The sequence below is a fragment of the Oryctolagus cuniculus genome, chromosome 6 (genome assembly GCF_051225735.1).
Source record: "Oryctolagus cuniculus isolate XC-2025 breed Fujian yellow rabbit chromosome 6, ASM5122573v1, whole genome shotgun sequence".
NCBI lineage: Eukaryota > Metazoa > Chordata > Mammalia > Lagomorpha > Leporidae > Oryctolagus > Oryctolagus cuniculus.
In genome coordinates, this window is record NC_142872.1 from 46261483 (window position 1) to 46285723 (window position 24241).

Consider the following 24241-nt stretch of genomic DNA (forward strand, 5'->3'; position numbering starts at 1 on the left):
TGAGTCCCATGGGTAGGAGTGGGGGAGGAGTCCATTTTCATTTCTTAACCCCTTTCATGAATGTTTATAGCTTTGAGAAGAATGGCTTGGCTTTAGAGTTAACACTCTTGGGGTCAAGCCTGGCAGCAAATGGAAACCTAGTTAGAAGAGATAGTGAATAAGGTATAATGTGTCCATGTTAAATATATACTTTGCTATCACGTGGGAAGGCCATTTGGTTTATAATGACCTTTTTTCTACTATAAATTATTTCCAAGGAATTTTACTTTTACAAAAATATCTCAGAGAGGTGATTTTTATCTCTAGAGGCACTCATTCTGAACTGTTTCCTTTTTGTTTTTCCCCATAGAGTGATTTACTATGCTGGCTGCATTTTTTTCCCTAGTCAACTCTGTTATACTGAAATTCTTTGTCCTATGTCACAGTCACAAATCATTTATCTTAGTTATTTTTGGGAAAAGATACTTTCCAATAAGATGTAGTTGTTTGGTCTCATATTCCCCCCGCTGTCCTTGTCTCTCTCTGGACCTGTGTCTATATGAGGCTTTTGGATCATCAATCAGTTTTTGACTGGGCAGTTCATTGAAGCAATTTTGTTGGTATTTTTGGTTGGGTCGATCAGGCATTTGGCATTATGTGGACACAGTAAAAGCATTTCTCAACAGACAGTACTAAAATCTTCAGGAATGATGCTTCATTCTTAAGTCTTTTGTTGGAAAATATCTGACACAAGGAAACCTTCTGTGATAAGTATTAGGAATTCTTGGGAAAAGAGCATATTCCACAGGTCAATAGTTCTGACTAAAAAGAAATAGTATAAACAGTACCGGGGGATCTTGTTAATCTTACAGATCTCTGGATTCCTATCCTAGGGTTGATGATGTCTTAAGTCTGGGATGATTACTGGTAATTTTTTATTAACAGACTTCTCAGGTGATTCTCATGTAAGTTGCTCACAGACCACACTTGGAGATTTTCATCCAAATCACATTTACTTGGCAGTGCTGGTTTCTAGTAAAAGTAGATTGGAGTGCAGCTTTGACTTTGGACTTGCTCCTGCTTGTCCTGTCCATGTTCTCCTCTTGCTCTGCATTCAGTTGCAAACCTCTACTCCAAGAGAGGGCTTTTGTCTTTTAGCTTCTGCTGCTTGCCATGATCATTCTCCTAATGAAAGTAGACTATCTTGCTTTCTGTCACTTGAGAATCCGGGTGAAAAATGGAATGGCCAATTCTACTGAACTCATCATTTGAAATTCAATCACTTATTACTTATGGAGTTCCTAGCATGTGTTAACATAGTCAACATTTATCGATTGCCTGTTTGCGCGCTGTTGGGGGTAAGTAGATGAAATAGATAGCATCTGTAGAGAAGACATAGTCTGTAGCAGGATTTTGGAAAACTTAGACTGAAATAATTAATGTTTTATGCTTTGTAAACTATATTGTCTCTGTTAAAACTGCTAAATTCTGCCATTAGAATGTGTAGAAACTATAGAGATATGTGAAGAAATGAGTGTGGCTGTGTCCCAATAAAATTTTATTTATAAAAACAGATGGTGAATCCCTTGCCTGGAGGGTACTGCACAAGCAGTCAACTGTATGCATTGTGATAATACTGGAATGAAGGCTAGGGCACTGGCTGACAGTTACGCTTTGTCTCAAGGACTTGCTCTGCTCACTTGGAAGTGATTGCCTGTAGTAGTGGGTTCGTTCATTTTTTTGGTCAAAGAAAAAATTGCCTTATATTCCACGTTCAGTGGAACAACCTACTCTTATTCATTAGCTTTGTTTTCTGTGAGTAGGGAGTTAGAGTATTAGAACCATGTATTTTGTTGCCCATGAACTATGTCTTAAGGTACTCAGATGAATAAAGAACAGTCTACATGTATAAGCTCAGATATACAAGGAGCTCACAGTTTTGTGCTAACCTAGTGAAGTAGGCACTGTGAGTACTATGCTCCTTTTGCAGATGTTAAAGGGATGGTATGGAACGTGCTGAAGATCACTCAGCTAGTGAGATGCAGCAACAGCAATTTCAACTCATGTCTCCTGCTCATAAATCCAAGAAATTTCCACTATACCCAAACTGTGTTTAATAATAACAATTTATAGCACAAAGGTCATGGTTTGAACTATAGAGTAAACCAGAGGTCAGTGGCCTTTAAAAAGTGGCTGGCCAAAATTCCAGTCCCTTTCCTTCTGACATGTGTAGACAAGGTCAGAATTGGAGCAAATCATGACAAACTTGTCCCCAAGGGATGTGAGAAAAGGGTTGTTGAACTTAGGCTGTGTTTGGATGTGTGCTTGTGGGTGGGTATATAACCCTATTGAAGGCCCACATAGCCAGTCTCAGAGTGTGTTGTAGTAAAAAGCTTAGTTGAAAAAGCAAAAATAACAACTCAAAACAACTCAATTTCTTCATTTTAATTGCCTGAACATCCTTTAATGCATGAAACCCACTTTTATTTTTCAAGCAGTGTACATATTTATATGACTAGGTGACCACATAGTTAATGTATACAACTTGGGGATAAGCATACACATGTAAAACCATCACTAGCATTGAAGCCATAGTCATAACCATCAACTTATCATGCCCTTCTTCACCTCTCTTTCCTATTCCTTTTCTCTTCCTCTTCCTCCTTTACTTTTTTTTTTTTTGTAAGAACACTTAGTGTAAGATCTACCTTCTTAGCAAATTTTAAGCATGGAATGTAGTGTTGTTACCTATGAATGGTGTGGTGTATAGCACACTTCCAGAACTTATTTACCTCTCATAAGCTAAAATTTTATACTATCACCTCCCCATTACCCAAGCCAGTGGTCACCACCATTCTACTTTGTCTTGTCATGAGTCTGACTATTTTAGATTCCATGTAGAAGTGAGATCATACAGTATTTATCTTTCTGTGTTTTCCTTCTTTCACTTAACATGATGTCCTCTATGATCATCCAGGTTTTTAAGAGTAGCTGAATTTCCTTTTTTTTGGTCTCAATTATATTCCATTGTATATACCATATTGTCCTTATTCAATTATCTATTGATATGCATTTATGTTGTTTTTTGCCGGTGCTGCGGCTCACTGGCTAATCCTCCGCCTAGCAGCACTGGCACACCGGGTTCTAGTCCCGGTCGGGGCACCGGATTCTGTCCCGGTTGCCCCTCTTCCAGGCCAGCTCTCTGCTGTGGCCAGGGAGTGCAGTGGAGGATGGCCCAAGTCCTTGGGCCCTGTACCCCATGGGAGACCAGGAGAAGCACCTGGCTCCTGCCTTTGGATCAGCGTGGTGCGCCTGCCACAGTGCACCGGCCGCGGCGGCCATTGGAGGGTGAACCAACGGCAAAAGGAAGACCTTTCTCTTTGTCTCTCTGTCTCTCTCTCTCACTGTCCACTCTGCCTGAAAAAAAAAAAAAAAAGCATTACACAGATTTGCATTTATGTTGTTTTCTTTCTTTCTTTCTTTCTTTTTTTTTTTTTTTTTAAAGATTTTTATGTCAGAGTTACACACAGAGAGAAGGAGAGGCAGAGAGAGAGAGAGAGAGAGAGAGAGAGATCGGTCTTCCATCCCTCGTTCACTCCCCAGTTGGCCGCAATGGCTGGAGCTGCGCCAAACCGAAGCCAGGAGCCAGGAGCTTCTTCAGGGTCTTCCCACGTGGGTGCAGAGGCCCAAGCAGTTGGGCCATCTTTTACTGCTTTCCTAGGCCATTAGCAGGGAGCTGGATTGGATGTGGAGCAGCCTGGTCTCAAACCGGTGCCCATATGGGATGCTGGCACTGTAGGCGGTGGCTTTACCCACCTGCCCAGGCTTTACAACCCTGTTGTTTTCATATCTTGGCTATTGTGGATAGCACTTCAATGAATACAAGAGTTCAAATTATTATCTCTTTGAGATCCTTATTTCTTTTCTTTTAGATATATAACCAGAAGTGGGAGGACTGGATTATAAATCCAGCTTTAATTTGTTGAGGACTCTCCATATTGTTTTTAATAATGGTTATACCCATTTACACTCTCATCAGTGCACTGGATTTCCTTTTTTCCATATGCTCACCAACATTTATCTTTTTAAAGAAATTTTAATAATAGCTGCTCTAACAAGTGTGAGGAGATAGCTCACTGTGGCCATGATTTCTATTTCAGTAATGATTTCCAATGTTGAGCATCTCTTCATATACCTGTTGCAATTTGTACATTAACTTTGGAAAAATTCGGGTCCTCTGCCTATTTTTAAATTGAATTTGCTTTTGCAATTGAATTCCATGGCTTCTTTATATAATTTGGATATTTTTTAATTTAAATTTTTAATGTATATAAATGGAACAAATTTCATGTATCTTATACATATACTTTTAAGTACATAATGACACTTCTCACTCCATCTCCCCTCCCTCCTTACTTCCACCCTTACTCCTGCTTCCTTTCTGTATTTTCTTTTAATTTTTATGATATATACTTTTTTTTCCTTTGAGGACAAGTTTTATCATTAATCAAAGAAGCACCTAAGGAAACAGGCAATGGAGTTGGGCACTTAGGCTTATCTAAAATTTATAAGACATAAGAATATCCTCCACTTAATGCACTAAAATGAAGTAAATCTCTGAAAACAAGTTTTACTATTAACTCTTATGATACAACTCTGAGGACAGAGGTCCTGCATAGGAAGTTAGTGCACAGTGATTCCTGCTGATAATTTAACAATTAACACTCTTAATGTATGATGTCAGTGATCACCTGAGGCTTTTGATGTGAGCTGTCTAGGCTATGGAAGCCTTTTGAATCTACAAACTCCTTCAATATTTAGACAAGGCCATGAGTAAAGTGGAATGTTCTTGTTGTCTTTTCAGGTGGACCAGAATGCTTAAAGGACTGATTCTGAGGTCAGAGTGCTACTTAAAGCAATTATCTTTTTTTTTTTTTTTTGACAGGCAGAGTGGACAGTAAGAGAGAGAGAGAGAGAGAGAGAAAGGTCTTCCTTTTTTGCCGTTGGTTCACCCTCCAATGGCCGTCGCGGCCAGCGCACTGCGGCCAGCGCATCGCACTGATCCGAAGCCAGGAGCCAGGTGCTTCTCCTGGTCTGCCATGTGGGCGCAGGGCCCAAGGACCTGGGCCATCCTCCACTGCACTCCCAGGCCACACAGCAGAGAGCTGGCCTGGAAGAGGGGCAACCGGGACAGAATCTGGTGCCCTGACCGGGACTAGAACCCGGTATGCCGGCGCTGCTAGGTGGAAGATTAGCCTATTGAGCCACGGCGCCGGCTTAAAAGCAATTATCTTTCTATGAGTTTGCTGTACGGACTGCTTCTTATGTTGGAGTGTCCATGCCTTTTTTAATTCCATCTATTATTATTACCAAACACTTAATTGTATTTTTATGATTGCTTTCACATTTAATCCTATCTATATGATCACTTTAATGCTTATTCCTATCTATATGATCACTTTAATGCTTATTTCTATCCCTATGATCACTTTAACACTTAAAATGCTTTTTTTTTTTTTACTACCCTGCTTATGGGGATTTGGGATTCTGTGGCAAATTTTTAAACTGTACCCTTAGAAGTAAGTCCATAGGAATGTGTGCAGAAGTATACAGCTTTACAATTATAAGCTTCATACTTTTCATAATTAGAACTTTAGGAATATGGTGATTCTTCCCACCATGCCTGCCCTCCCACCCACACTCCCACCCTCTTCCTCTTCCCTCTCTTATTCCCACTCTTATTTTTTACTAAGATCTTTTTTCAATTAACTTTATACAAATATAATTCAATTCAATATAACTCAATTAAATTTATACAAATATGATTAACTCTATGTTATGTAAAGAGTTCCTCAACAGTCAAGACAAGGGTTATTCAAAGTCAATGTTTCCCAAAATGTCAATTTTATTTCTACAGATTACATTTTAGGTACTCTATTAGTTATCACAGGTTAGGGAGAATATAAAGAATTTGTCCCTTTGGGACTGACTTATTTCTTATTTCACTAAGTATGATGTTTTCCAGTTTGATCCATTTTGTTGCAAGTAACTGTATTTTTTTAACTGCTTTGTAATATTTCATGGTGTACATATCCCGTAATTTCTTTATCCAGTGTTCAGTTGATGGGCATTTGGGCTGATTCCATGTTTTAGCTATTGTGAATTGAGCTGCAAAAAGTATGGGGGTACAGATGACTCTTTCATATGCTGATTTCATTTCCCTGGGCAAATTTGCAGGAGTGGGATGGCTGGGTCATATGGTAGGATTATATTCAGATTTCTCTCTGAGGCATCTCCAACCTGCCTTTCATAGTGGTTTTACCAGTTTACATTCCTACTAGCAGTGGAGTAGGGTACCTTTTTCCCACATCCTGGACAGCATTTGTTGTTTGCTGATTTCTTTATGAAAGCCATTCTAACAGAGGTGAGGTAAAACCTCCTGTGGCTTTGATTTGCATTTCCCTGATCTTTAGTAGTCCTGAGCGTTTTTTCATGTGGCTGTTGGACATTTGGATTTCCTCTTTTGAAAAATGTCTTTTTAAATCCTTTGCTCATTTTTAAATTCAATTGTTTGTTTTGCTGTTGTTGAGTTTCTTGATCTTTTTATATATTCTGGTTATTAATCCTTTATCAATTGTATAGTTTGCAATTAATTTCTCTCATTCAATTGGTTGCCTCTTCACTTTGCTGAGTGTTTCTTTTGAACTACAGAAGCTTCTCAATCTGATGTAATCCTGTTTGTCAGTTTTGGCTTTGATTGCCTGTACCTCTGGAGTCTTTTCCAGGAAATATTTGCTGTGCCAATATCTTGCAGGGTTTTCCCATTGTTCACTAATAATTTCATGGTATTGGTTGTAGATTTAGGTCTTTAATCCATTTTGAGTAGATTTTTGTGTAAGATATAGATAGGGATCTTGCTTCATACTTCTGCATGTTGAGATCCAGTTTTCCCAGCACCATTTGTTGAAGAGACTGTCCTTTCTCCAGGGGTTGATTTTTAGCTCCTTTGTCAAAGATAAGTTGGTTGTAGATGATTGAATTGATTTCTGGTGTTTTTCATTTTGTTTCATTGGTCTATTCATCTATTTCTGTACAAGTACCATGCTATTTTGATTATAACTGCCCTGTAGTATGTCTTGAAATCTGGTATTGTGATGCCTCTGGCTTTGTTTTTGTTGCCTAAGATTGCTTTAGCTCTTTGGGGTTTCCTGTTTCCATATGAATTTCAGCATCATTTTTTCTATAAATGAGAAGAATGTCCTTGATATTTTGATTGGTATCACAGTGAATCTGTAGATTGATTGTTCCAATCCATGAACATGGAAGATTTTTCCCTTTTTGGTCTCTTCTATTTCCTTTAAAAATTGTCCTGTAATTCTCATTGTAGAGATTTTTGACATCCTTGGTTAAATTTATTCCACGGTATTTGATTTTTTTGTAGCTATTGTGAATGGGATTGATCTTAGAAATTCTTTCTCAGCTGTGGCATTGTCTGTGTATACAAAGGCTGTTGATTTTTGTGTACTGATTTTCTATCCTGCTACTTTACCAAACTCTTCTATGAGTTCCAATAGTCTCTTAGTGGAACTTTTTGGATTCCCTATGTATAGGATCATGACATCTGCAAATAGGGATAGTTTGACTTCCTCCTTCCCAATTTGTATCCCTTTGATTTCTTTTTCTTGCCTAATGACTCTGCTGAAAACTTCCAGGAATATATTGAATAGCAATGGTGAGAGTGGGCATCCCTGTCTGGCTCTGGATCTCAGTGGGAATGCTTCTGACTTTTCTCCATTAATAGGATGCTGGCTGAGGATTTGTCATAAATTGCCTTGATTGTGTTTAGGAATGTTCCTTTGATACCCAGTTTGGTTTGAGTTTTAATTATGAAAGTATTTTATCAAATGCTTTCTCTACCTCTATTGAGATAACCATATGTTTTTTGTCCTTTAACTCATTATCACATTGTATCACATTGATTTGTAAATGTTGAATCATCCTTGCATAGCAGGGATAAATCCCACTTGGTTTGGGTAAATGCTCTTTCTCATGTGTTGTTGGTTTCAATTGGCTAGTATTTTGTTGAGGACTTTTGTGTCTGTGTTCATCACGGAAATTAGTCTGTGGCTCTTCCTCTGTTGTATCTTTTTCAGGTTTAGAAATTCAGATGATGCTGACTTGGTAGAATTTGAGAGGATTCCCTCCCTTTTAATTGTTTTGAATAGCATGAGAGGAATTGGAGTTAGTTCTTCTTTAAATGCCTGGTAGAATTCAGCAATGAAGCCATTTGGTCCTAGGCTTTTCTTTGTTGGGAGGGTCTTTATTATTGATGCACTTTTTGTCTTAGGGTTCTGTTTAGGTTTTCTGTGTCTTCTTGGTTCAATTTAGGTAGGTTGTATGTGTCCAGGAATCTAGCCATTTCTTCGAGGTTTCCCAGTTTATGGGCATAGAGTTCCTGTAGTAATTTCTGATTTTTTAAAAAAATTTCTATGATGTCTGCCATTACATCGCCTTTTTCATCTCTGATTTTGTTGTTTTGGGCCTTCTTCCACTTTTATTTTTTTGTTAGTTGTGCCAATGGTGTATAAATTTTGTTTATTTTTAAAAAAAACTGGTTAATCACTAATTTTTTGTTTTCAATTTTGTTTATTTCTTTGGAAATTTTATAGTCAGATAAAACAAAGATTGGTCTTCTAGTTTGGATATTATTTCTTCTGCCTCATCAAATCTGCTATTAACACTTCCATTGCATCTTTTATCTGATCCACTGAATTCTTCATTTCTAAAATTTGATTTTTCAAACTTTTATTTAGTAAATATAAATTTCCAAAGTACAGTTTATGGATAACAATGGCTTTTCCCCCCATAACTTCCCTGCCTCCCACAACCCTCCGCTTTCCTGCTCCCTCTCGCCTTCCATTCACATCAAGATTCATTTTCAATTATCTTTATATACAGAAGATCAATTCAGTATATATTAAGTAAAGATTTCAACAGTTTGCACCCACACAGAACATAAAGTGTAAAATACTGTTTCAGTACTAGTTATAGCATTAATTCACATTGGATAACACATTAAGCACAGAGATCCCACATGAGGAGTAAGTACACAGTGACTCCTGTTGTTGACTTAACAATTTGACACTCTTATTTATGGTGTCAGTAATCTCCCTAGGCTGTAATCATGAGTTGCCAAGGCTATGGAAGCCTTTTGAATTCACCAATTTCGATCTTAATTTGACAAGGTCATAGTCAAAGTGGAAGTTCTCTCCTCCCTTCAGAGAAAGGTACCTCCTTCTCTGATGGCCCGTTCTGTCTACTGCGATCTCACTTGCGGAGATCTTTCATTTAGTGGTTTTTTTTTTTTTTTTTTTTTGCCAGAGTGTCTTGGCTTTCCATGCCTAAAATACTCTCACGGACTCTTCAGCCAGATCCGAATGCCTTAAGGGCTGATTCTGAGGCCCGAGTGCTGTTTAGGACATCTGCCATTCTATGAGTCCGCTGTGTATCCCGCTTCCCATGATGGATCGTTCTCTCCCTTTTTGATTCTATCAGTTAGTATTAGCAGACACTAGTCTTGTTTGTGTGATCCCTTTGACTCTTAGACCTATCAGTGTGATCAATTGTGAATTGAAAGTGATCACTTGGACTAGTGAGATGGCATTGGTACCTGCCGCCTTGATGGGATTATATTGGAATCCCCTGGCATGATTCTAACTCCATCATTTGGGGCAAGTCCGATTGAGCATGTCCCAAATTTTACATCTCCTTCTCTTATTCCCACTCTTATATTTAACAGAGATCATTTTTCAGTTAAAATTTAAACACCTAAGAATAATTGTGTGTTAATTACAGAGTTCAACCAATAGTAGTAGAACAAAACAAAGAGAAAATACTAAAATGGATAAAGTATTACATTGTACATCAACAGTCAGCACAAGAGCTGATCAAGTCACTGTTTCTCATAGTGTCCATTTCACTTCAACAGGTTTCCCCTTTGATGCTCAGTTAGTTGTCACCGATCAGGGAGAACATATGATATTTGTCCCTTTGGGACTGGCTTCATTCACTCAGCATGATGTTTTCCAGATTCCTCCATCTTGTTACAAATGACCGGATTTCATCGTTTTTGACTGCTGTATAGATTCTATAGAGTACATGGATCTGGCTGAAGAGCCCATGAGAGTATTTTAGGCATGGGAAGCCAAGACACTATGGAAAAAAAAAGAAGACCTAAATGAAAGATCTTTGCGAGTGAGATCCCAGTGGAAAGAATGGGGCCATCAAAGAAGGAGGTACCTTTCTTTGAACGGAGGAGAGAACTTCCACTTTGACTATGACCCTGTTGGAATAAGATCGAAGTTGGTGAGCTCAAAAGGTTTTCATAGCCTTGGCAACTCATGACTAGAGCCTAGGGAGATTACTGATGCCATAAAGAAGAGTGTCAAATTGTTAAGTCAACAACAGGAGTCACTGTGTACTTACTCCTCATGTGGGATCTGTCCTTAATGTGTTGTCCAATGTGAAGTAATGCTATAACTAGTACTGAAACAGTATTTTACACTTTGTGTCTCTGTGTGGGAGCAAACTGATGAAATCTTTACTTAATATATACTGAATTGTATATAAAGATAATTGAAAATGAATCTTGATGTGAACGGAATGGAGAGGGAGCAGGAGATGGGAGGGATGTGAGTGGGAGGGAAATTATGGGGGGGGAGCCATTGTATTCCATAAACTGTACTTTGGAAATTTGTATTTACTAAAAAAAAAAAAAAATCCAAAGGTTGGGGGTGGGGGGGAGAAACCAGACCTGAATATTTAATTTTGCTTCAAAATTGTTATTCTTCTGATTTTATCTTTGAATGTTGTTTCTGTTTTTCCTAGATTTTGGGGTGGTAGCCATGATTTCTGTTTCTTAGCTTTTGTATGTTAATCATAATGTATTTCTTTTATAAGGAATTAAATGCGCTATTAAATTTAATGAAAATTAAAAAAAAAAAAGAAAAATGTCTATTGAGGTCCTTTGGCCCATCTCTTAAGTGGGTTGTTTGTTTTGATGTTGTGGAGTTTCTTGATCTCTCTGTAGATTCCAGTTATTAACCCTTTATCTGTGGCATAGTTTGCAAATATTTTTTCCCATTTTGTCAGTTGCCTCTTCACTTTCCTGACTGTTTCTTTTGAAGTACAGATACTTCTCAATTTGATGCAATCCCAAATGTTAATTTTGGCTTTGATTGCCTGTGCTTCCGGGGTCTTTTCCAAGAAGTCATTGCCGGTACCTATATCTTGCAGGGTTTCTCCAATGTTCTCTAATAATTTGATGGTGTCCGGTTGTAGATTTAGGTCTTTAATCCCTGTTGAGTGGATTTTTGTGTAAGGTGTAAGGTAGGGGTCTTGCTTCATGCTTCTGCATGTGGAAATCCAATTTCCCCAGCACCATTTATTAAAATTTCATTTTGATTTCTCTTTATATTCTTGATTTCCTGGGAAATTTTTTATTCATATCTCGTATAGCTTCTTTACTTTGTGGATTTGCTTCTGATTTTTACAAATAATCTTATGATTAAGTTTCTAAATTGCATTTCTGGCATTTCCTCGATCTCTTCATCTTTGCATTCTATTATTGAAATGTTGTGTTCCTCTGAGGGGTTCATGGTGACTTCCTTATTCTTGCTGTTTGAATTTTGGTTCTGACTTTTTTTTGCATTTTTGGAGTTCTTCTGTTGACTTATTTTTTGGGCTATGCTTCTGTGGCTTCCTGGAATGTCTGCCCTTTCAGTGAATACCAGGTGGTATGTGGTAGATGTGACCTGGGGGCTCTGGTCAGTGCTCTAGGGCATGGTTAGTTTCCAGGGTCAGCATTCCCAGCTATGCCCTGCAACTTTTCATGTTGATACTTAGACCCCAAGGTCTCAGCATGTAAGGTTCCCCCAGACGCTACTGGTGCAAGTGCCTCTTTGTTTCTGGTAGTTTCCCAGCCACTTCCCAGTTGATCTCTGAGACAGTGGAGGCTGTGGGCTATTCCTTCACTCCTAGCTCTGGATCACATGCTTTGGTCACTGGTTTAATGCCTGCCTGCCAGTGCTGCTGGCAATGCATTCAGGTGCCCCATCTCAGTGGGCTATTTGGAGCATGCCTGCTTTCTTCCTTGGCTATAGCCTGATTTAAAATGGCATCCAATCTCTCTCAGCTGGGTCATGGGTTTTGTTTTGGAAAGATTGGTTTGAATCATCTGCCTCTCTCCACTTCCGCTTGGGCCTCAGGAGACTGCCAGCAACCACTGGCTCCCTAGGTTCTTGATCAGACCAGACTACACTCTCGCCAGTTCTATACCCCCCTCAAATATGCTGCCGACGCTGGCTGTTTGTGACTGGTTCCCCTAATCCCATGGGGCTTCCAGGGTGATTTTCTCTCCTAATCTCATTGAGTGTATACCTCCTATGCTTGTCCTCAATGTTCCTCCCTACCCCTGTGTAATGTGCTGCCCCATAATCTGCCATTTTCTCTAGTCTTAATTTGGATATTAACATCTTATTAGATAATACATAATTTCAAACATTTTCTTTTATTCTGTAAATTGCTTTTTCATTTTGTTGTTTCCTTTGCTGTGCAAAACCTTCTTTTTTATTTTGATATTGTTCCACTCATTTATTTTTCCTTTCGTACCCTGTGTTTCTGGTGTTATATCCAAAATATTATTGCCAAGATCAGTGTCAAGGACCTCATTCCACATGTTTTCTTCCAGGAGTTTTATGGCTCCAGGTCTTAGGTTTAAGTGTTTAATTCATTTTCAGTTGATTTTTGTTTATGGTGTAAGATATGGGCTCAATTTCATTGTTTTACTTGTGGATTTCCAGTTTTCACAGAACCATTCTCAAGAGAATATTTATTCCCCAAACATTAAAAAGGGGATACTGGTGCCATAATATATTTTTAAAAATATCCCTTGCATGTAACTATTAAATACTCTTGTATATTTTGCCTCTCCCATTTTTTGGTAAAGATTTATTTATTTATTTATTCATTTAATTATTAGAATGACTCACAGAAAGGGAAAGACACAGAGAGAGAGAGAGATCTTCCATCTGCTGGTTCACTTCCCAAATGCCCATGGTGGCTTTGGCTGGGCCAGGCTGAAGTCATGAGCCAGGAACTCCATCCAGGTCTCCCATATGGATGGTAGGGGTCCAAGTAATTGGACCATTGTCTTTTGCTTTCCAGGTGCAGTAGCGGGAGGCTGGACCAGATGTGGAGTATCCTGGATTTGAACCATCACTCCCATATGAAGTATGGGCATCTCAAGTGGCAGTTTAACCCCCTGTACCACAACACTTGCCACTGACTTCTCCTTTTCCACAATTTTGTAAAATTCCTAGGAAAGCTTCATCTCCAGTTCTCTCGCGACTGCTCTTTGTCTATCTGCCCTTCTGGTCCTCTGTCACAAAATCTAAAGAACTAGTTTGACAGTGTCAGAGCCTATCTCAAAGAGCTGAGGGGAGAAGGAAACCAAGAGAGCAAAGCCAGAAACTTTTGTGCAGAACAGAGGACATAAAAGCCTGGAAATTCTAGGTGTATAAACTTATAACTGTATGTATACCTGGATCTACATCTACATCCTTCTATCATCTATATCCTGATTAATCTCTTTTCCACCTCTGTCTCTACTGAGGAGGACACAGTTGAGAATCAATGGAAAACAGAGCTGTAGCCCTTCAGGTGCCATAAACCAATGCTGAATTGCCTTGAACTTTCCACTTAAAAGAGCAAGTAAAGTTCCTTATTGCTTGAGTCAGTTTAATTCAGACATATTTGTTGCCCCTGAGAGGATCCTAAACATCCCAAGTTATAACCCACTGTCCTTCCAGGCCTCTTACCACTGTTCCTACTCATATTTGTTGAATATTAAGGTTAGTGGTGCAATAAGTCTGGCTTCTTTTCTTTTCTTTTCTTTGACCGGCAGAGTGGACAGTGAGAGAGAGAGAGACAGAGAGAAAGGTCTTCCTTTTCCATTGGTTCACCCTCCAATGGCTGCTGCAGCCAGCGCGCTGCGGCCGGTGCACCACGCTGACCCGAAGCCAGGAGCCAGGTGCTTCTCCTGGTCTCCCATGTAGGTGCAGGGCCCAAGCACTTGGGCCATCCTCCACTGCACTCCCAGGCCACAGCAGAGAGCTGTACTGGAAGAGGAGCAACCGGGACAGAATCCAGCGCCCCGACCGGGACTAGAACCTGGTGTGCTGGCGCCGCAGGCGGAGGATTAGCCTAGTGAGCTGCGGTGCTGGCCTCTTTTCTTTCTTTCTTTTTTTTAAAAATATTTATTTATTTTTTTATTTGAGAGGTAGAGTTACAGACAGAGAGAGGGAGAGACAGAGAAAGGTCATCCATCTGCTGGTTTACTCCCCAAATGACCACAATGGCTGGAGGTGAGCTGATCTAAAGCCAGGGGCCAGGAACTTCTTCTGAGTCTCCCATGCAGGTGCAGGGACTGAAGCACACAGGCCATATTTCACTGCTTTCCCAGGCCATGGCAGAGAGCTGGGTCAGAAGAGGAGCAGCTGGGACTAGAACTAGCACACATTTGGGATGCCAGCTCTGCAGGCAGCAGCTGTACCACAGTATCACATGCACCAATGTACCACAGTGCTGGCCCCTCTGGCTTATTTTCACATCAGGTCTTTAGGAAGACTCCTTCAGTAGCCTGTTTGACATTGTTCTCCTCAAGTCATTCTCCATGACCTTTTTAAAAAATAATGTTCATTATTAATTGATTATAGCACTAATTGTTTACCCATTAGTTGTTCATTTCTCAGCCCATTATTTCCTACATATTATGTTGATTTCAAAGAGAACTATTTTTTTATCCTATCACCTGGTATATAATATATCCTCAGTAAATATTTGTGGGTAATCTAGTTTTATAGGTAATATTGCCTTGACCTAAGGAAATCCCAATAGTGAGGTATAAGTCGACAATATCAATCAGGCTTATGGGGAAGATATTTTTGATCATGTGTTATTCTTGACATATTTTAATTGAAACAGGCAGGCAGGTAAAGGGTCTTGTTAGTGGTATATTCTGGACATTGGTATTAGAATTTGCTGTGCCTAGATAAAATTGGGAGATTTGCAACACTACAGTTGTATGCAGCTATTTAATATATGTTCATTCTTTGGTAAAAGGTTTGTGATTTTCATCAGCTACTTATGGGATCCATGAGCTTCCAATTTTTAGGAACTTCATCCTTCTAGAGCTGTTATACTTAGATAAAGGGTCTTTTATTAACTTTGTTCAGGAGTCCTGCCTCCCTGGGATTCAGAGAAATTAGAACCATTATAGCTGGTGTGGTATGAGTTTGCTTTCCCCATTTTTTGTGTTTTAGCCCGGACTCATAGAATTGCAGTGAAGACTCCAAATCTTCAGGGTGCCTCTCTAGGGTCATGACTATGAGTTGCCCTGGTCTGGTGCTTCATTGGAAAACTATGCATTATTTAGAGCACACCCTTCTAGATTGTTTGATTCTAGACTTTTACTGCCCTTGAACTATTACTCTACAGGTTATACATAACAGAGAACAAAGTAAAATAATTCTTTTCTCTAGACATACAAATCAATTCAATGAAGAGACAACCCTTTTCCTTCTGGAAAAATCAGTTTTTTAATGAAAGCTTTTATTTAATGAATACATATTTCATAGGTACAGCTTTAGGAATATAGCAGTTCTTCCCTCTACCACTCTCACTCCTCTCCTACCTCCTACTCCCTCCCCATCCCATTCTTTGTTAAGATTCATTTTTAATTAACTTTATATACAGAAGAACAACTCTATACTATTAAAGAATTCCACAGTTTGTACCCCCCTCCACCAAACTAAGTACAAAGTACTCTTTGAAAATGAGTTTGTTTTTTTTTTTTTTTTTTTTTTGACAGGCAGAGTGGACAGTGAGAGAGAGAGAGACAGAGAGAGAAAGGTCTTCCTTTGCCGTTGGTTCACCCTCCAATGGCCGCCGCTGCAGCCGGCGCACCGCGCTGATCCGATGGCAGGAGCCAGGATCCAGGTGCTTTTCCTGGTCTCCCATGGGGTGCAGGGCCCAAGCACCTGGGCCATCCTCCACTGCACTCCCTGGCCACAGCAGAGAGCTGGCCTGGAAGAGGGGCAACCGGGACAGAATCCGGCGCCCCGACCAGGACTAGAACCCGGTGTGCCGGCGCCGCAAGGTGGAGGATTAGCCTATTGAGCCACGGCGCCGGCCGAAAATGAGTTTTAAAGTTAATTTTCATAGTACAACTCATTAAGGACAGAGGTCCTACATGGGAGTACGTGCACAGTGATTCCTGTTGTTGATTCAACAATTGACACTCTTACTTATGAAGTCAGTGATCACCCAAGATTCTTGACATGAGCTGCTGAGGCTATGGAAGCCTTTGGAGTCCACGAACTCCGTCAGTATTTAGACAGGGCCATAAGCAAAGTGGAAGTTCTTTCCTCCCTTCAGAGAAGAGTACCTCCTTCTTTGATGGCCTCTTCTTTCCACTGGGGTCTCAGAAATCCTTCATATAGATCATTTCTTGCCACAGTGTCTTAGCTTTCTATGCCTGAGAAACTCTCAGGGGCTTTTCAGCCAGATCCAAATGCTTTAAGGGCTGATTCTGAGGTCAGAGTGTTGTTTGGGGTGTTTGTCATTCTGAGTCTGCTGTGTGGACTGCTTCCTATGTTGGAACATTCTCTCCTTTTTAATTCTATCTATTGTTATTACCAGACACTTGGTCTTATTTATGTGATCATTTTGACCATTAATCCTATCTATATCATCAATTACACACTCAATATGATCCCTTTAACATGTAAAATGGCAGTAGTACCACCCAGCTTAATGGGATATGGAGTCCCATGGCAAGTTTTTAGCTTTACCCTTAAGGGTAATTCTGTGGAAATGTGTGGCAAACTGTAGAACTCCTCCCTCTCTTATTCCCACTCTTATTTTTTACTGGAATCTATTGGAAAAATCAGTTTTGCCTTTATCTTGACATTCATCTCTGTGTACCTTTACTCTATGGTATGATTTGAACAAAATTTGCCTTCTGAACCCTTGATGCATATGTTTAAATACCAAAGTCATCATTTCGTGGTGTTAGAGGGTAGGAACCTGACTCAATTATAATCTTTGGGAGTTGGGTCTAGTAGGGAGGATCCATAGGTCCTTGAAGGTATATTTCCACAAGGCAGTTCTCATGTGAATGTTGGTTCATGAATCTGAGTTGGGCCCAGCTGTTCTTTCCCTCTGATTTTTGGCTTGCCACAAGATTCTTATGCTTGTGCTCTGTACTTCACCATTGCTGCCCTCATCAGAGACCAAACCAGTGGGGACCATTTCATTTGGACTTGAACCTCTAGAACCATAAGCCAAAATACACATCTTTCCTTCTTAAGTAGCTTGTCTTAGGAATTTTATTATTGTAATGAAAATCTGACAGCCTCCATATAAATTTGTGCATTGTCAATTTTTACTTTGAATTGGTTATACTATCTGCTTGGTTCCCTCATTTAAACAATATGTTAAATAATAAGTGAAATGCTTAAGACATTATTCTATATGATACAAGCCTTAGTTTTCTCTTTTTGTTTTTGTGGATGTGATCCATTAACACTATTATTTTCATGTTTTTAGATACATATAAAACCATCTTTTATTTAATATTTTAAAATCAGTTAACTTTGAAATAATTTATTGTAGAAGGACATTTGGTATCCATGTTATAAATGGAAACCATTGGCTGTAAATGTAGGTTACAAAAATACAATGAAAATAAAACAGTATTATTGAGTTCTAATTAGAGAGTGTAGTTTGTGGAAAGCTCTGAATGTAAAGTCTATTTTATCTGTTATAAAGGGATATTAATAGGACTCAGAGGTCATTAAGGATGTACTAGCATCAAAGGGAAACTTTCTTCTTATGGGATCCTAGTCATGAGGATGAAAAGAAAATGGAAAGTGAAACAAATTTTTAGATTGAGACTCAATGCTATTGAGTGTCATACCCATATACCATTTAAAAACCATATTTCATATCACCTAAAATAATCTGGAGTGCATAGATAAGGGTATCTGAACACATTTTATCTTGTAATTTTATGGAAGGAGAAAAATCATAGCCCATATCAGCCACAGTAGCTCATGATAAAAAAATTTTCTTTATAATTCAGAACTAGAATGCATTTTATCGTAGTATCCTTTTATGTAAAAACTTTTACTAGAAATAACATATTCATGAAATTGAAAATGAGAGAGGTCTCTGAGTTGCTACGACAAAAGTCTGGTACTTTTCGGACAGGATTAGCTACGTTCAGGCCTTTACATTGTAAAGGTAAAATAAAAGAAGATAAAAAGCAGATTCCCTTGACATCAGAATGACAAGTAAAGTCCAAAGGGGAGGAGTCCTGTGAAAGCAGAGTGGTTTGGACATAAAATATCAGAGCAAACAGCACAGCACACATCAATGAGCCACTTGGACCCTACCAGTGTTAGAGCAGTAACTGTAGAATGACTCTCTGATCTTTAACTTCAATTTAGAGCTCTTTCCTCAGATCCTGCTGCATGTAATCCATAACCTAGCACACATCATCACTGTGGTTATCTCATAGATGTCAGTAGCCCAAGAGGCCCAGAAACCAACTATCTCCTATCCCAGTTGTGTTCTTCTTCTTCCGTTCCTTAGCTTGGCGAATGCATTTCTGTTCTCACAGTTCCCCAAGTCATGAAAATGAGGTAATTTCTTTATTCATAAAATTTTAGTTAATTCATTACTTTAAAAGGCAAGTAACAGGGATACACACACATACACACACAGAGAGAGAAAGAGAGATGTCTATCTGCTGGTTTATTTCCCAAATATCCGCAATAGCAAGGGATGGAGCCAGAATCCAGGAATTCACATGTGAGTGGCAGGGACTCAAATAGTTGAGCCATCATCTGCTTTCCTAGGTACATTAGCAGGAAGCTAGGTCAGAATTGGGACAGCAGGAACTCAAACTGGCCTCCAATATGGGATGCTGTTATTACAAATAGCAGCCCTAAATGAGGTAATGAGGTCATTTCTGAATTCCAACTCCCTTTTATTATATTCAGTTTGTTTTCATGTCCTTGTAAGTCTACTGTGTCAAAAAATTTAAATTTTCTGACTTCTTTCCATTATCTAATCATGTTATATTCTATTCTTTGGGCATCTTTGCAACTTCATACTGGACTATTCTACGTTTTCATGTGAATAAATTCATAGCATGACAATCTGTCTAGAAATTTAATGTTCTTCCATATTTTACCCAGAATGAAGTTTGGATCTGTTATAGAAGTTTTTAGATGGCCTTTGATAGTTTGACCTGATTTCCCCCCCCCCTTTTTTTTTTATCGATTAACAGCCATTCTCCCTAGCACCTACACTTCACTCTACCCACGAGCATCTACACTCATATACTGTGTCTCATGCTTGTTACAGTGAATATATTGCTCATGCTTCCATGTAAGGCTAATTCCTTTACTGGTGCCTTAGACCTCATCTGCTCTTGCCTACTCAGGGACATTATTTTACCATTCCTCCTCCCTCTCTCTGATATCTTTACTGGATGATTTTCAGGCAGTGATTTTTCATATCCTAAAAAAAAGAAATGCTATGAGACCTATTGGCAACTTTTGATAACTGGTGCTGCCTCCTTTGTGCTACACGTTCTCTCTTTGGCTTCTGGAACAACATAGTTTGCTTGATTTTCCGCCTCCTTCACTGGTTGGCTCTTTCAAAGCCCATCTACTGGTTTCCTCCTCTTCCTGATCTCTGGATGTTGGAGTGCCCCCAGAGCTCTGTCTGTAGTCTTCTGTTTTTTTTTTTTTTTCCTATCTATATTTGCTTCATTGGAGATTTTGGATAGTTGCTTGGCTTTAGATGCCACGCATCTGCTGATTACTTTGAAATTTTTATCTTTACACTGATTTTATTTCTGAACATTAGAATCATACATGCCATATTCTGAGCAGCTTTTTCATTTGGATACCTGTTAGATACCCCAAACTTAACCTGTCCAAAACAGAATTCAAGATATTCTTTTCCACAGCTCTTCAAACCTGCTTCACTTATAGCTTGCCCTTCTCAGTTGATAGCATCTCCATCCATCAATCTGCTCAAGCCTAAGCCTTAGAAACATGCTTAGATTTTCTTTCTCTTTCTCTCATATCTACAACCAATCTGAAAGGAAATACTATTGACTTGACGTTCAGAATATATCCAGTATTTAACCACTTCTCCCCACCTTCTCCCACTTTAGCCACTTAATTTCTAGCTTAGATTGCTGCAGTATCTCTGACAAATCTGTCCACTCATCTTCAGGCCTCTGCAGCGTGTGTTCCCCCCTGCCCAAAAGGCCTGCTCTTCAGGTATCTACATGGCTGAATCCTTTATTTCCGTTAGATTTTTGCTAAATGTCAGTTTTTCATTGAAGCCCAATATGTCCAGCCTGGTTAAAATTAGAACCTCCTCTTATCCCCTCCTTCAAATGTGGCACACCCTATTTCCTTTATTTCACTCTGTTTTCTTTTCCTTAGCACCTCTTATATGTTACCTGTTAACTCATGTATTATGTTTATTTTTTATTATCAGAGGGAATTGCCCACAGTGGGACACTGGATGGGATATATATGCCCTCCCTAGACTCATTCCTACTCCTGCAGAGGATGACTTTCTCAAATGGACAATGGAAAGTGGGACTGGGCTGCAGTTTCTCTCATCCTGTAGGCCATGATGTCAGGATTTTGTGCTCAGAGTCAGGTTAGTGAGGCAGGAAATCCATGTTCTGAGCACCGTTTGAGTCCTCTTTCCTTTAGGTAAACTTGGACATTTCTTCATTTTCTGGGACTTATTTTTTCAGCTTAAGAATTCCCTTTTTGAAGTCTCCTTGCACTTTGAAAACTTAAACTTGCCTTCTGTTGTTGTGTTAGCAAATTTAAGAAATACAGCGTATCAAGAAACATAGCACAATAGATACAAGTGCAGGCTCTGATGTCTGGTTCACCCTCTAATGGCCGCCGCGGCCAGCGCGCTGCGGCCGGCGCACCGCGCTGATCCAAAGCCAGGAGCCAGGTACTTATCCTGGTCTCCCATGGGGTGCAGGGCCCAAGTACCTGGGCCATCCTCCACTGCACTCCCGGGCCACAACAGAGAGCTGGCCTGGAAGAGGGGCAACCGGGACAGAATCCAGTGCCCCAACCGGGACTAGAACCTGGAGTGCCGGCACCGCAGGTGGAGGATTAGCCAAGTGAGCTGCAGCGCCAGCCTGCTTGAGTTCTAACCCTGGCCTTACCACTTCAAAGCTCTATGATGCTGAACTTCATCTCTTCTAACTCAGTTTTCCTATCCATAAGATAGACACAATAACTAACTTTGCTAGGACGTGGATTTCCTTATTTTGATGTACAGGAGTCAGGAATGGAAGGATATGGCTGGAAACATTGAGGGAAGACAGAATCAAAGGTCCCCTTCCTATCCAGAAATTCCATGTCTATGAGAAAGTGAGAACAGTGACAGCCAATCATTAATTATGTGAGATAGTTCAGGATGACTAATTGACAGACTCTGTTCAGTAAGTACTAGTGGAATGGGTGAATAAATGAATGTGTCTGGAAAATAATACTCAGCCTACATTCTAGGACCTTTGGAAGTTGAATTAGATATCTATGTAGGAGAGAAATTTGAATTTATATAGCCCTTTGTCTCCAAGTATATACAGTCAACTCCTGGTTTGTGTGTGTGGTTAGCTATTGTAGATTTTTTTTAAGGTTTATTTTATTTATTTGAAAGTCAGAGTTGCACAGAAAGAGAATGAGAGAGAGAGAGAGAGAGAGAGGTCCTCCATCTGCTGGTTCACTCCCCAAATGGCTGCAACGGCTGGAGCTGTGCCACATCCAAAGCCAGGAGCCAGGAGCTTCCTCTAGGTCTCCCTCGCGGGTGCAGGGGCCCAAGCACTTTGGCCATCTTCCACTGCTTTCCCAGGCCATAGCAGAGAGCTGGACTGGAAGTGGAGAAGCCAGGACTCAAACCGGCATCCATATGGGATGCTAGCACTGCAGGCGGCAGCTTCACCCAGTATACCACAGCACCGGCCCCAGCTATCATAGATTTTTAATGTCCTGTTTTCTACGCAGTACATGACAGTTTGGTTTGAGGTTACGTCTCTTTGTTCTCAGGTTGTAGATAGGTATGAAGTCATGGCAAGGCAAGGTGAACTCATTTTGTAAGCTGCTTAAAAATAATGATAGTGGTAAGGATAAAATTGGGGGCTTGAAAATATATACTGAGTTTTCCAAGGCAGAAAAAAAATGTTTCGCTTGCATTGTTTACATAACATTTCCCTTCCCACAGTGTGAGTTATTATGTGGAAAGTAGAAAAAACATGAGATTCAGAATGGATTGTGTCTAGGTTTGAGCCCAAGTTCCTTTATTTTATAGTTGTGCTCCCTTAAGTCAGTCCATTAACTGCCTTTCACCTCAGTTTCCTTATCTGTAAGTATGAGTGTGATCATGAGACAGATGATTGTAATTATGGTGATAATAATGGCCTCACTGCCATAGAAGATATAGTTTAGGGGTTAATAGAGAAGCTTCTGGATCAGACTTAGCTGGGTTCATCATAGCTCTGCCACTTACTGGCTCTATAATTAGATTTTCAGCTATCCAAGCCCCAGTTTCTATATCCATAAAGTAAGCATCATCTAATAACACCCATCTCAGCACAATGTTATGAGACATTGTCATATGAATTATTGTTGGGTTAACACACTTCCTGTGTGTACCAGAGAGCATAGTGTATGACTCATATGTATTAGTATTTAAAAATCACACTTGTACTGTTTAAGGGTATTTGCTGAAGTTATTCTGAAGATCAAATAAGACATTGCATATCAAGATGCTGTGTAAAATTAGGTAATCTTATTATCAAAATATGGCAACTTTGGATGTATCATAAGCATTAATCATTTAACAAATAATTAATGTGCTGATATTATGTGCATTCATAAACTTTCATTCTGTGCCATCTGTCATAAGTTTTTCCAAATGAGGCCAAGTGATATTGAAAAACTAGGTGGCTGTGTTGTTGGTGAGAGTCACAGCCATCTCATGCTTTGATTGGCTTCCAGCAGGCTAAGCATTAGAACTATGTTGTATTGATTTCCATGACCCAGGGCTGGAAAGGGCTGGCTGCAAATGAATCAAAATCGTATTTTCAGGTAGAGAATTTGCCAGGAATAAAATTGAATGATAAAATGGAGTTCAGATCGACAGCCCTTTATAGCATCATGGATTTAAAGATCAGATTGCTTGATGTTTTCCCATCATGCCTAGTTTTATTTTAAAAGATTAAAAAAGTTTTGATTTAGTTTGTTAAATTATTCTTAGGGATTTTATGTTTTAATTTGTATCCTAAATGGTGTCTCTAATATTTTCTAATTGATTTATAACTGCTATATAGGAAAACTTAATTTTTGGTGTATTCCTCTCATCTTGTATCTCAGTCTACATTGAATTTCCTTATTAGTTCAAATAGATTTTCCAGGAAGAAGTTATAACTATGGTAACCATTTTGTCTTTTTCTTTCTAGTATTTTTCAACATTTCTTTTTCTTGCCCTACTCCATTAGCTAGGATTTTCACTACAAATCTCAAAGATAACAGTGATAATATTACCTCTGCTTGTTCCTGATTTTAATAGGGCCATATGTAGTGTTTCATCATTATGCATATTTTCTCTTTGTGTGTGGTATATGCATAAACTATAATAGAAAGTTTCATCTGATTTCTAGTGTAATACAAACTCATAGTTTGACTTCTTTATTTCCTCGAGTAGAAATCACATTGTTTTCATATATTCAGACTAGAGCCACCTTCTCATTCTCCCTGGACCCATAAAATTAGAATGACGAGGGATTTGGGAAGTTTGCATGAATTCTAAGAAACCACAGTGCCTTATTGTGTTGATTCTCCTGGCTTAGGCCAAGTGCAAGAACTTCAACTGCATTGATTAAATGAATCACTGAAAAAAATGAATACTAATTTTTTGAACTCTCAAACCAAACCCAAATGTTATTTTTTAATTGAGTGATGAATCAAAGAAAAGCCCTTTGCTCTTTTTAAAGCTCCCTAGGAAATTAGTTCAAAGCAGAGCCAAAGCTATATATTTTTGAGTGCTGGTGAAATGGAACAAAGCAAAGACTTCAAATGTCTCT

The 24241-nt window shown here is 39.3% G+C and overlaps 1 long non-coding RNA gene across 7 annotated transcripts in view; it reads left to right on the plus strand.

The window, feature by feature from the left end:
* Window positions 1-24241, plus strand: part of LOC149126131 (uncharacterized) — a 340361-nt gene that overhangs the window by 98352 nt on the left and 217768 nt on the right. For 2 of the 7 annotated variants that reach the window (XR_016235424.1, XR_016235425.1), the window contains exon 3: window positions 13204-13269. The exons of the other annotated variants lie outside the window; for them this stretch is intronic. This is a non-coding gene — a long non-coding RNA (uncharacterized LOC149126131). The remainder of the gene's footprint in view (window positions 1-13203; window positions 13270-24241) is intronic. 7 annotated transcript variants of the gene reach the window in all.